The sequence below is a fragment of the Ooceraea biroi genome, chromosome 1, assembly GCF_003672135.1.
Source record: "Ooceraea biroi isolate clonal line C1 chromosome 1, Obir_v5.4, whole genome shotgun sequence".
NCBI classification, from domain to species: Eukaryota; Metazoa; Arthropoda; class Insecta; order Hymenoptera; family Formicidae; genus Ooceraea; species Ooceraea biroi.
Window position 1 is genome coordinate 1,993,151 of NC_039506.1, and position 14,242 is coordinate 2,007,392.

A 14,242-nucleotide genomic window follows, 5' to 3' on the forward strand; every position below is an offset into this window, starting at 1 on the left:
AGGAGGACGAATTGGAAAACGAATATCAAAAAAGAAAATCAATTCGACGGCTGCGTATGGATGGAACTAAAAAGAGCGACGACATCCATTGAACACGTACGTCTACTTGAAAGTGAAAATAAACAAGTAAGAAATTATTCCAAGCGGAGATTCCGTGATGGTCTCATCTTCTCATCTTTCACCAAAAATTGCAGCTTTTCGTGGAGAAGCCACTTACCCAACAAACTGTCATCTATATAAACTTGAAACAACACTATCATCCGGTTCGGGAAGTACGCTATTACTCATTGAAGCGTTAATTGGTTCATACATATGCATTCAACCCTCATCGAGCATCGAGCCGTAACTCGTGTTACCAACAAATTCCTGCATAGATGTTGCGTCCGTAATACGTTTATAGGCTGACCATAGATCCGGAAGAGTGCGTTCATTGGTTTCGGATAAATCGATATTGGTTCGCGAATAATTTGCGCATTCAATAGGTAAAGAGACGTAATCGCGCGTTGTATCACGGACAATGTCGCGTCCTGGGAACTTCCTCGGTACCGATTTTTCATACCGCGCTTACAACTTCCGAAATGATACGATGTCGAAACCGCGCTGCGGGCTGAAACACGAATTCCGGGTTCAAGTATTTAGCGTACACGAGCTCCATTGATTGTTGATCGTTCGATCCGTAATATCGCGTTATTGAAAGAGACGCGCGATTTTCTCGCGGCACCGATACTGACCGGATGTCCCGGTATTTCCGATTCCCGTATGAGTGTACCAGTACGCTCTCGATTCGGGGGAAAACAACACGTTCGACCAAATGCCACACGGGGATGGTGGCGAGTTGGCAATTGGGGTCGTTGTCGGCGAATAGAGGAATTCGGAAATTTCGCGGCCCGCGATTTGTTATCGTCCGCTCGGAAATTCGCTTGTACCGGCAAAATGTTCCTCGTGTGCACGCGCGGTACACGGTGGTTTCACCCATTACTATTCCAAGTTCGCCGCGCAACGTTCAACGGCAAAATCTCCGTTTATGTGCCGGCTATTTGGCGGATTTGCGGATCGATCGTGCCTTGCAATTTTGTTCCGACGAGATCCGACGAGATAAACCAGTTCAGATCTCTAAATTATACGCATTCACAGTCGCAATAAACCGGGTATATTATACGCGGCATATCGCGCAATAAAATAAAATTGAGAGACTACTAGGAGAGTTCGCTCGTTTGTATTTTCAGAGGAATATAAAGTAGCCACTATCTAAATCTAGTGAGGTACCCTTTAATCTGGTATACGGCTCGGATGATAATACTTTGATGAAGAAAGTTCATTTTATTCTGCTGATTAATTAAGTCGCCGTGCCTCGCGGGGCTCTCGTCTCCTCGACTCTCGCCGAAAACTTGTATCTTCAAAATTCAATCCGTGAAGTAAAACGTCGCCGTCGGGCACGTTGCTGTCAAAGGGACGACGGCGTCGGGCGTTAGTTTGCCGTCTCTCAAACAATTTCCCAGGCAAATAATTTCCCGATCCAAATCACAGATTATGGCGTGGCCCGTAAAATTATGCAGTCGAGAAGTCGAAAGGTAAACGACTCGACGCGCCTCCAATTAAAGACTCCAACTTCTTACGGCGGGATCGCTTATATAGCTTTCACGTTATTTCCCCCGCTCGATTATTGTGCTCGAATCATGTCGTTATGAGTTACGCTACCCCTTGACGCTAACTATTTAAATGTGCTGGCGTATTCCTGCAGGGACTGAAATAATTCACGGATTTGCAAATTCGAGCTAGAAGGGCGCTGGTAATCCTGTGGGAAACTTTCGTATTCGCGTTCCCCGCATGCCGATCCCTAAAGTGCCTTAAGGTAAAATTACATGGTACAAAGTGAAACACGTAACGCTGGACAAAAGTGTTGCGTAAAATGTTCCGTCGTCGGAGAGAGAAACCTTGAATCCTCCAAATCCCTTTTAGAGACTTCATTTTGACGATTTTCGTGTCAGTGTACCTACGATAAATCTTTAATAGACGTGTTTACCTCTATTAGTCTGCAATTGTCAATGTATCACCGCTGTTAACTTTTTGCTAATTGCTAGGACATTTCAAAAGAATTACAGAGAAAACAATCGCTCCAATTGCACATGTCTTTTGTAAGAGTACAACTGCTCTCTTCCTCTAATTGTAAGTATGAAGAACGAAGCTACATTTCCTTATTAGCAGAGATAGACGTTTTCTCGGGATATTAACGTTCCGCGGGAATTTCAGCTCCGTCGTGATTTCCCGTGGTTCCTGCTAAACTCGTGACGACACGACGCTTTTGAACCGCTAGTAAGTTGCTAATTTCTCCCCGTTGCCGTTCTAAGCGTCCGCCGCGCTTTCCGATCAGATTTAATTGGGCCAACCTGATATCTGCCGTTGCTTCAACCTCGATCAATTCCGGGTTAATCATTTAACAGAACCTCGGCAAGGAATTACGCGATCGGTCAGGTGTAACGATTTTCAATTACGCGTGTACATGGATTATATCTTTAAGTGCAAACTCCCATTAACAAGTTGATTCGCGGACGTTGCAAGCGTTACGCAAGCATTACATTACATAATTAACGTGGCGGTTGCCATTTACGCGAATTACTGTATTTTCCGTTTACGTAAAACAATTTATTCGTAGCTCATTTGCCATATATGAATTCTTTATTAATGAGATTAATAATTAACCTGTTGTGAACTGCGTGCCGCCTTTAGCTCGAATATTTTCAGAAGGTGAACTGGTTTATCGTGTAAAATGCAAAACTTTATTTTCGTAATATCTCGCGCGCGCGCGCCTCTCCAATTATTCATCATCTCTTATTATTCAGACGTAAACCGCAAACGACACCGCATCTCTTCGGCAAACATTATAATGTCGAATATGTTAAACGCGTCCGCAATCGTCCGTAATCGACCGAGCTTTAATTCAGTCTACTGGAGAAGCGAGACACCGTAAAACATTTCGCCGGTGGCGTGCTTGAAATATGCGCTCTGCGAAATATCCGCATGTTGAATCATTGCAGCTATTCGATCGGCACGTCGATTGAAGTATCTGGGAAAAAAGTCAATTTAGATTCATCGACGGGGCAAAACGATGCATATTTTACTCGCGCGATGCAATGCCGAGAAAATAAGAAAAGTACAGAAAACTTACTCTCCGAGACTGCAAGATTTACGCTTATTTAGAGAGAATTCCGTTTCTTTCACCTTCTCGAAATTATATTCTTGTGAGTACTTATTCTGAACTTGACAGAATAAAGCACAGACAACGAAGCAAAGTGCGTAGCAGAACGTAACGTACGTCCTCCATCGTCTCCATTAAACCTAATTTCCTCTGTCTCTCAAACGTTTCATACGACTTCGTTTCGGCTGTCATTCGGAGCTACCATTTTATTCCGACTACGAGAACGCGTACAGGACGCGTACCGGAAATACCAGCAAGAATATTTTTATATAGAGATCTAAACTCCACGAGAATAGCCTGCTCGAAAGATTAAATCTCTGATTAATTCACTTTCCTCTTTCGTCCATCTTCGTTTTATTTCTGTCAATTTCTATTTAATTCCTATTAGCCCTTTCAAATAAACTAATTTGATTCTAACGGCTATTTGGATTCGATGCAATAGATTTGTTTGCACAGCGGCCAGAGTTATCGGACATAAGCGCGGTCGTCCATGATTGCTACAGATATGTGTATGATCATGACGAGTCAATATCCAGACCATCTCATATGACCAAGAGAATGTCTTTTCTCCTACGCTCGAGCGTGACTGCTACAGTCTAATCATCATCCCTCAAGAACAAGTGCAGTAACGTGAACTGGCTAAATAAAAGAAAACGTAAACGCTGCGCAATTTCCAGAGTTCCTCTTTTTTTTCCCTCCAGAAGAAGGAAACTTTGCCGACTGAAATTGGCTCTGGGTATCTTCGCTTGGACGAACATATACATATTCCTTCGCAAATTCTAAAACGCGATGGCAATAATGTAGTTGGATTCCTCCGCTGATTAAATTCCAGTTCACGTGCGCGCGCGCTGCACACGCATATGCGAAATAACACATCTCGATATACGAAAATTATTGAAATTGCAAAGCGTAAATTAGGTCGTACACACGGTTTCCGCAACTTTGTGGTGTTTAACACACACGGCAACCGTTTATTGCATCCCTGCATCCATCCGTCTCTCTTCCTCTCGCTCTCTCGTCATGTAACATTGAATATATTAATTAAACAGACGCGTCTCGAGATCAGTCGACGAAAACCGATAGGTACTTCATACGTCGAGTGGAGAAAATTAATGTGCCGTGAAGACGAGTTAATAATTCGATTAAATATAGAGTGACGTCAAATATTTACGCGCTTTAATGTGTTTCCCGGGTAAATATGCCCGCTATCCGTCGTCTTCGCCATTTTAAGCCGGCGCACGTTCCCGCCTTAATGAAGTCTGAAGAGTCGTCGCTTAGCAAGCGCTTTCGGGCAGAGGATACGCTAACGAAGAAATTCTAATGGTGTTCCATTGTTCCAAACGAAGCTACTTACGCTGTCGTTTCTTGTGGAAGACGACAGCGCGAAGACGACCATTTGCGTGTTCCCGCGAGCGTTCCACGCGAATTTTCCCGACGTCGTTGCCGCGATTTGACTTCGTAACTGGCGATTTCACGCCGCGGGATATTTTCCGGATATTTTAGCCGGGATTTTAGCCGCTGACTCGCGCTTAAACGCATATTATTTGCACGGTTCGTTTAAGTCTCGTGTAACGTCGTGTACGCCACGACGCACGCACGTGGTCGTTGTCAGTGTAAATTATGGGCACAAGCGAGCTAAATCGCATAATTTTGCGGTTCAGCTCGGTGAGATTGCGGTGCGACGCGCGGTTAGTTTGCGCCGCGAGCGAACCCGGCTCAAAACTCCACTTTGCTAATTATAATTGTGATTCAATTGTCTTGGCCGAAAAATAGATTGACGAAAGAATAGGCCGCTAAGGCTGAGCGGAAACGATCGGCCGGAGAGCATGACTCGAAATGAGCGCATTGTGTACTTTCAGATAAAAAGCGAAACGTATCGACTCCCGCAGCAATAAGCTCCGGTATTGACGCTATAATACCGGAATATCGAAGGAAAAAGAACCAACGAGTGCATTTCTGGCTTGGAGTCCGCTTGTTTATGCGTTCGGCTTGTGGATTACGACAAACGAGGAGAAAATCGATCGTGTTCGATGACGCGCCGTGTAATTTTGCACCAACGAGAAATTCTATTATAGTTGATTCTTTGCACGGAATTAATGATCAGTAGCACGACAGTGCTGTGGATAAGATCATAAGATATCGGCTTTAAATAGAAAAAAGGAAGAACAAAAAGAACCAACCACGGAGAACAAGCAGCGTTCACCGTTTCGCCTCAACGAAGGCTTTTAAAAGAAGCGCGCGGTTGGCTTAACTCTTTCAGTTACCGGCCTCCATTGAAAGGGACGTACAACATTTTACTGCAATGTTGTTACGAGTCTGTTTAGAAACTTTGAGCCCATTAATTCGCGTTGCAGCAAGTCTACCTACGACGGATAGATAGAGGTTCCACCAAGAGAGAGAGGAAAGGTACAACGGATGTATCTTCGTCAATGTTGTACGTCATCGTCGTTTCGCTTTGTCACTTTTTTTAGACACAATGTCCCGGAAAATAACGACTCAGATCTTTAAATGTTGAGTGCATCGTGCGCATTAAATATTTTTAATTCGCGTAATGGTCAAGTATAGCTCTCATGCGTGAATGTGTGTGTATCCCGCGTGCGGTTGTACAGAATACAATTACTATTATTCAAGTCCGTCCGAGCGCGACGATATTAATAACGATCAGATTTATTATTGTTATTCGTGCAGCAATAAAAATAAAAATATATCGAACTAATATTTTCATGTAAAGTCAAACTAGGTAACGGAAAGCAATTATTCGCATCTGTGGAAAACTGTTCTGCGGGCGAGCTTCGTCAAAGGAACAAATTCTGTAACAATTTCCTTCGTCCTTCGAGAATCGGATTACTTAACTATTGTGTGATAAATAGTCCATTTGCGAGAGAACATCAAGACGACATTCGAATCGTTGATCAGTTCCTTTTGTCGAGGATCAGTCCCTGAAGGAAGAACTGAAACGACCCGAAATCGATCAATATCCGAAATAAAGGAGCAAGAGTGGTTCTCGTTATTGACTCTGCGATAAATGACAGTCTCTCCAACAGTATGTTGGATCCATTTGGAAAACATCACATTTTTCTCTGCACACGTTTCAGCGGATATGTATAGGGATGAGCGGACAATAATATCGCGGTTAAAAATACGCGGAAACTAACGTATGTAGCACGCAGGGATGACGACAAAAATATTTCAGATGTACAAAACAGAGAAATACATGTACATTCAATACAAAATCCTGTCCTTTTTATCTGTATTTTATTATTTTATCATTCATACGCATGTAAGGATTAAAATGACGAATCATGACTATGCGGATCACTTTCCACGTAGACACGTCCGAAATTCAGGTCACTCTGCGAGCTGTGCGACTATCTCGCAAGATAACAAAACAGTGACGCACGTACGTCCGCATTATTTAACATCGGGTACCCTGCTGATTGTTCTTTTAGAAGATCTGTCAAGATTAATCAGCGATAACCGTCGGTTTAGCTTACGCGCTCATGTGGACTACGTCAGATCGGACTTTTACGACACACACGGCAGCAAGACACACACATGTGTGTGCGGCCGAAAACCGAGATTATCGCAAGTTTGCGGTACTGACTATCCAACCAATTCCAACCCTCTGCCTGCTGGAAGGTTTACGACACACACGGCAGCTGCTCTGTCCCGGAGATTAATTGTTTCAGTCGTCATGTTAAATTTAGCTCGAGCACAAATTCCCTCGTGCTATAATGTCACCGGATAGTCGCCGGGCGCATTAAACCGCCAATTATAAAACGCGTCAATCTGACTTTGCGACACGATCATGAGATCTTCGCCGAGTATTAGACCGCGAGCCTGTGATAACATCCGAAACATCCGCGATATTGGTGGCGGCAACTATGTCAGCGGCTGTTTCGTTATGTTATATATGTCGATGAGGGTTTGTTATTGCCATCGTCCAAATATTTTTCAGTTTTACGCTGCAAATCTTCTTGTTGAGACAAATGAAGTAAATTTTTCTGCCTTTTATATTATGTTTTCGTAAATGAATGTTTCGAGCGCGTCGAAATATCAATAATTGCATTTCCGTGTATTTTAGTGCGCGCCGGATGTATAATATTCCGCTGGAAATACGAAAATACATACGTATAACGCGGAAAGTGGGTTTCGTTCGTATCAGAAATGCGCACTGCGCTTCTGAGAAATGCAGTACCCTCGTTAATCATTGCAGTGTGCTACATAGCGGACGCACGGATGTATAATCGATAGTTTTCCGATGACCAATAACGAAATGCTCGACCGCAAACATCACATCGAGTGGTACACAACCAGCTTTCAATCTCGCATTTGTGGCCACCATTTTCACAGGGACGTTATAAATAAATTTAAAACGCCACACGTTATTACCGTCCGAAACGATGGAAAAACATTTCGCGCAGCGTTCCTGTAGATAAATGTCATCCCTCCGTCATTCCCGTGAAATATGTAGAGTCGAATCGTAAATCATCGGCGAAGCTACTGCTTTCCTAGGAGAATCACTCGGGTAACATCGAAACAACGGAGAAGGTGTCTCGTTCTCGAAGACGAACGAAGCCGGGAACGCCGTCGTAGCCGATGGCGTCGTTATTAGAAAATGGAACAGACAATGTATGGGAGCTGTCGGGTGGACTAGCGGAATAGACGTTGCTCGAGCACGTTACGCAACGGACAAATGAGTAATGAAGAAAGTTCCGTCTCTTCGTAAGGAGGCATGGCGAACTTCCGGTGCTCGAAGAGAGCGCGCGATAACTCGGCGCGGCGCCAGTCGACGTGATGCTGGTTGGCGCGCGACGAGAATTTACGTCGGATGTTACCTCTCTCCTCCTCCCATCATCCTCCTCGACCCCGCCGCAAACGATAGGAGATGGTGTCGGGAAGGTGTAATTGGACGTGATTAAGTTTTAAAAGCGATTGTTAAAGCTCGTTGCTGCTTGAACGTAGTTGGGCAATTTGCGACTTGACGGAAGAAGGAAAAGTACGCCACGCGTGAAAGACGGTTTCCCATTTACGATATTACAGCATGATACGTGGTCGATATCGTGGTTTGTGAATTTGGAGATAGCTGCCGATCAATTATCACAGAACGGATCTTTTTGGGATCGATCGGATTACCGCTCCTGATTACGGGATTAAGTTCGCGGATGTAGAAAGACATGGCATAAGCGGATTATCTAGTCGAGATATTGCACACTTGTTTCCGGCGTGTGTATATGACGACGAGTGCGGCTTATCCCTTTGTAATCTGCATCTCTGCACAACCCGTCGCTGAATCGATGCCTTAGAGAGATTGCACTTCGTGCAGCTTGATAAGTGCATCTAAAATGCGTAACCGCACCTCTTCGTCCCCGTCGTCAACGGTTTATAAATCCTGGAGCAAAGCGGGTTAAAGCAACGAGTACACTCGGCTTACATAATAGGCGTATAATCCGCTCACAATATTTCGGCCTTTCATGTCCTTTTTCGCTAAAACGAGTTGGAAATATTGCATGAGAAGGGAGGGGGATTAAAGCCTCTTTCAAAATTTATAGATAGAAATTACAGTATCGACCACACACACTTGTATAAATTATAATTAATAAACTCGCAGTGCAAAACACATGCAAAAGTAAAAGTATCTCTAAAAAAAGATGCGTTTTCAAAAATTTCATTGACTGTAGTATTCTGTATATTACAAAAGACTATAGAAAAACAGAATGCACGAGAGAGAAGGGGTGGAAGCACAGATTCAAAGAGGATTATTGCAGTTCAAATGTCAGAGCAGCGTACCACGCACATACGTGGGTACGTAGTAAAATGCGAAAAGCGATACGGTATAGGCCGTCGCGTGTGCAAATTCATTGTGCGTGCAGGGTGAACGCGCCAGTGAACAAACCAAACATGTAGCTGGTAAATGGCGGCTGGTCGGTATTATGTCGCGAATGAAACATTCGTACAAGTGGGAGTATGCGCCTCTCGGCCTCGGTTAATGCGCTTCATCGCCCAAAATCCACTTTGACCCAGTGCGTAAAAGTTCCCGGACGCGAAATTATCGGAAAATCAACGCGCTTGGCCTCAGCCGCTGTCTCATTATGCGAAGCGTACTTTTCATCGAATTATATCATTATCTTAACCATCGGCCTTTGACGTTCGGTTTGTGTCTTTATGTCGCCCAAGCTCGGATAATCGATTTCCCGACGTATAATACGAAATGTACGAGCCTCTTTCACATTATATCCAATTGATCAATAATAATCGATATTCCGATACCGTGTCTATCCAAAAATGTCTACAATTCGGAGATGAAACATAACATATTTAGGACCCTCCCATCTAATAAATAGAAAAGCGGCTTTTAAGTTGGCCTAATGCATTTTTTTACGGTAGCTCTTCACGTAAGGAACTATGCCATAATCCAAGTTAAAAGCGCGCGAGTACGGCTTATGGTGGCCGAACAAACCCGAAGTTCAAGCTGGGAGCACCGCGGGCCACTGGCTTCCAAACCGATCGATAGGTTCGAGGCACGGATTTGTTCGAAACAAGTCCGCGAAAATAAGCTTACCGCGAGGATATAGTGTGGCCCATGTGCGTCTATTTCGGAAAAATGCAATCGGATTTAGTTTCGCCGAGTAAATAATGTAATCGCAGCGCTGGTCCACAGAAAAGAACCCTGTTACCGTCTCTATCTGGAGCAGAGTCCGACGATGGCCAATCGATAGCTGGTCTGGAACTTCGAAAATACATTCGAGGATGAGACCGCGCGCTCGCACACGACGACCGCGACGAACGTGGTCTCGCGGTTTGACGCGTTACAGGCTGAGCTGAAGTTTGGGGGAATTCCAACCATTGTCGAAACGTTTCGAAAACCGACGGTTATTTAGACTTGTGTGCAAACACAGGAAAGTTTTATTTGGATTTCTGATCGCGGGAGAGAAGAGCATTTCAATTCCCGTTTCGGAATGGTAGTCTTTGAATTTACATCGGAGTTCTGAATAAAAATCCCGATCTCTCGCTGTGACAGCTCTTGTGAATTTATTCGCGGAAATTCTTTCGATGCTTCTTTGTGCCTTTCGCTTTGAACTTTAGCGCATAAAAGAAATTGTAGTGCGAATCACAATTGCCAATCGACTCTCTAGTAACGTTCCTCCGTCAAAAAGCTCAGCGCCAGTAGCCCCATTAGTTACTCCTAGGTACACTAGCCAATCTATTTGTTATTGGTGCAGACCGAGTCCTAGCGGTCTCGGCTCTCTCGGTCCTCTCGACGATGCAGTTTCTGAAAGGCTAACGACGGCAACGGCGGTTCGAAGACGAACTAAATGATCACTTAGGTTCTCCAGCGAAGCTCTTGAACGTTCAAAAGCCACACGTTGGACTATGGGATCTCGTGTACGACAAACGCCCTTTCGATGCCACTGTATCAATTAAAGAATTTCTCAAAGCGATGCATTTACTTGGTCTGAAAATCTATTTTCATTTGCACGCCCATATCGATTATCTTGGAACCACCTTTATCGTCTCAAATAAACAGTTTCTCAGTTCCGAAAAAGAGCGGAACGTTGTTTTTGTCTCTCCTGAAAAATGCGCACTTCTAGAATTAACTTAATTGACTTTTCTTGTTGGTTCTTTAATTAGAAATTCTTCGCTCAGATATTTTTCTTGCAGCTTGCCATTAACGAGATGAAATCTTTACGGAAGATTAGGAACGCTTTCGTAGCGTTACTGTTCATGCATCCTAGTGGTATCTGTCAATAGATATCAGTCGGTCGCGGTCGGTCGATTGGCTATTCGGCCTCGTGGGTTCGCAGGAATATCGTTGCGTGGATTTGACGGCCGTGTCGAACGGCTCGAGTTTCGGGGATCAATTTTGCGTGGAACGGGAACACCGAAACGCACTACGTTCTCTCTCCCTGCCGCAACGTTACGATCGCACAGGTATTTCCGTATAATCTTGATGGACACTTGCGGGAACCGGATATTAATTCTGAAATCCGAATGCCTCCGAATTTAGCCGGAGACGACTCCCTGCTCTGTACGACAGTAATTAAAACTCGAAACGCGAAGCAACGCTTTTGTGCAACTCGCGCATCGAAGGATTCGTGAATTACGTGTATGTTTCACTGCGCGCGCGCGGTCTATATCATTCGCACATTTAATTCAACTCTAAAAATATGTACGTCTTGGTTTATTAAGTCCACTGAGGTTCAGCCGCGAGATTTAATTTTCCGTAATTTGTCTCCGCGTTCTGACTTCGAGAAAAGATAGCAATATTTCGCTCGTCGGGAATCTTAGTAGGTCAGACCTGCCGAAATTAAATTAGGTGATAATTTGAAGTAGCATCTTAAATCCGATGTTGCTCTGAAAACGTAGAGAAACATTTATTATTATCCTTCGCAATTTTATCAAACAGTTCGGAATGTCTTGATCGATGGAGCATCATCCGAGCGGCGTCAAACTTGAAATCATCCGGCCGTTCGATCGGCGCTCGCCTTTTCAGGGACTTCTCGGACTACGTAAACACGAGAATTCAAGTAGTTCAACTAACGCTTAAGCGAGCAAGTAGGTGCATGCTCTGCCGTTATTCCCTTGCTGCCCAAACTACCTTAGATTCCAAGTCGTGAGCCAAAGTCACTGTGAGAGATTCGTAGCGTACTCAACCACGTAAACTTCATAATTCCATTCCACCACTATCGATTGCTAGCTTTAACGACCAAGCCGCGCGTATTACTCGGTCTCATGTCGCATGTTAATAGTAGTTCGCGCTTTTGAGACTTGCGAATTTGCATTGACGCTAGCGATCGTTTCCTCAAACTGGGAAGCTTCCCTGAAAAAAATGCGCGTCTCAATTTTTCTAAACATTATAACAGACAAGATATAGAATTTCTATTTACGATAAATGTGCATGAACAAGTTTTAGATACGTCACACAAAAAAAGAACACGAGAAATAAACATTTTAGATGATAATTTGATACGCTGTAATGTATTTCAATTATCCAATTTGTTACTTGAATTAATGTTCGTGCGCATCTCTGTACGCTTATGTTATAAAAAGCTATCGCTCGCTATTATCAGTGCGTGCTCTTCTTACGCTGCTTGGTTATTCGTCCACTCGAGGTTTGGGGGAAAGGGAGGAGAAAGATGCATTTTTAATTAAAGTTTCATGATGTATTTTAATGTAATGTATTTCTACGGCAAGATTTCCTCCGAGGACAATTTAATTCTGCGACATAATTTTTATTGCAAATTACTAGCGTAATGTAATTGCGTTTGAGTTCTGCAACGCGCTTCGTTTGTATGCTCCAATTAAAGACCGCGCGTACTGAAAGTGTCGATGAAAAAATATGGAATCTTTTATAACGCGCAATATCGCGCATATATCGTGGCAGCGAATTATTCGGGGAAAGCATTATTTCAACCTGCCCGTACTCATCTATCCCGCATCGGCGCTATCTTTCCGTCATTAAGGTCGGTTTATCGGCGATTAAGGAGCCGTTACAAAAGCTTGAATATCCCATATCCGGATTATTTTCGTGCATTAAATTTTGGCTTAAACGCGAACGAAAACCGGAACCTAATGTATCCGATCGACGTTATCCGCGAAGATCCGGTATCGCGATGCATCAGTAATTTCTGGCTCTACCGCCATCAATTTAATGAATGGTAATTCTTTCTTCGTGTCGAATAACGACGTCGATTATATCCATTAATGCATGATAAATGAAACGTCGACATGCATTCTGTCCAGGCAAGATAAATATGCCACTCCCGGAAAAGGAATGACAACCCTCTTCCGCGTATTTTATCGCATGAATATTACTGCTACTGCAGAAACAGTAGCTGAATTGCCATCGCGGATGCACTGGCCGAGCTAGAAGGCGAGACGTTGTCGGCGTATAGTATTATTTGCATATTAATGAGAATACTATTAAATGATAGTTGATCAATCGAAACGCGCGCACATGATTGGGTCAAGAATCACTTGGACATCCAAATGCGATATATCGCATACACAGTCGATTTCTGCTGGCGCAATGATAACTAGAATACAACACACAATGAGTATTCAGAGGTGAGAGAGAGAATGGCATGGATAATTCGGCGCGGCGTACGTCCCGCGGCCACCGCTCTCTATTCTCCCAGCACTTGTTGCTGCAAATGCAAATGTCGAGTTTATATCAGTCGAAGAATCCTTTGCAAATGCGTGTACGTACACGTGCATAAAGACATTTCAACGATAAGAAGGAAACGAGATATGTAAAATGAAACAAAGCAATTTTTCTTTGCATGCATTTGATATCTAGATAATGTAATGTATAAAATTGAAATTAAAATCGAAATTATACAGAATAAAGTTTCTACTTTGCATACACAACGCTCCCTTATCGAGAATGTATGTCGTCAAATACGGGATAATATACAAAATTATAAACTTATAAGTTAAGGCCAAGCTAACTCTCGCGCAATGTCCCTAGAGTCCGTCAATGAATGACGGATGGTCTCCGGTAATCGAAACTCTCGATCTCTGCCAGATACGTAAAGGATGATGCGCCAAGAAACCTGAGGCCAAGTCTCGGGACGAGTTCTTCAGCAACAATGGCAGCTTTGTGCGAAAGAGAGAGAGCGTGAGAGCGGCTCGTGATCGGTCTTCTCAATAAGAAGGTCGATTGATGAATTATTCCTTACGTTTCGCGCGCGAATCGGAGAAAGAGAATCTCTCCCTTTAAGCGAGGAGCTTAAAGGGCGATTTTTAACGGGCACGCTGGGCCAGCATCCGTCGTTCTCCTTCGCTCCGCGGATAATCGAAAGACCCTCGACGGGGTAATCCGTCATCGTTTACCGAGTCAAGCACCCTCGGGGTATTTTAGCGCACATTATCGCGTTATCGTCGAGGCAGCGGCACGAAAATTGCAAGATTTTCGAAAGCTTGTAATGCAACGCCGGAGACAAGTCAGCGGCGGTTCTTTGTGACATGATACCGTAAAATCGTCTCAAATTACTCTCGCGTTGGAACTTGGAATTGCTCGCTCTCGTGCCTCAGGCCGTTCGC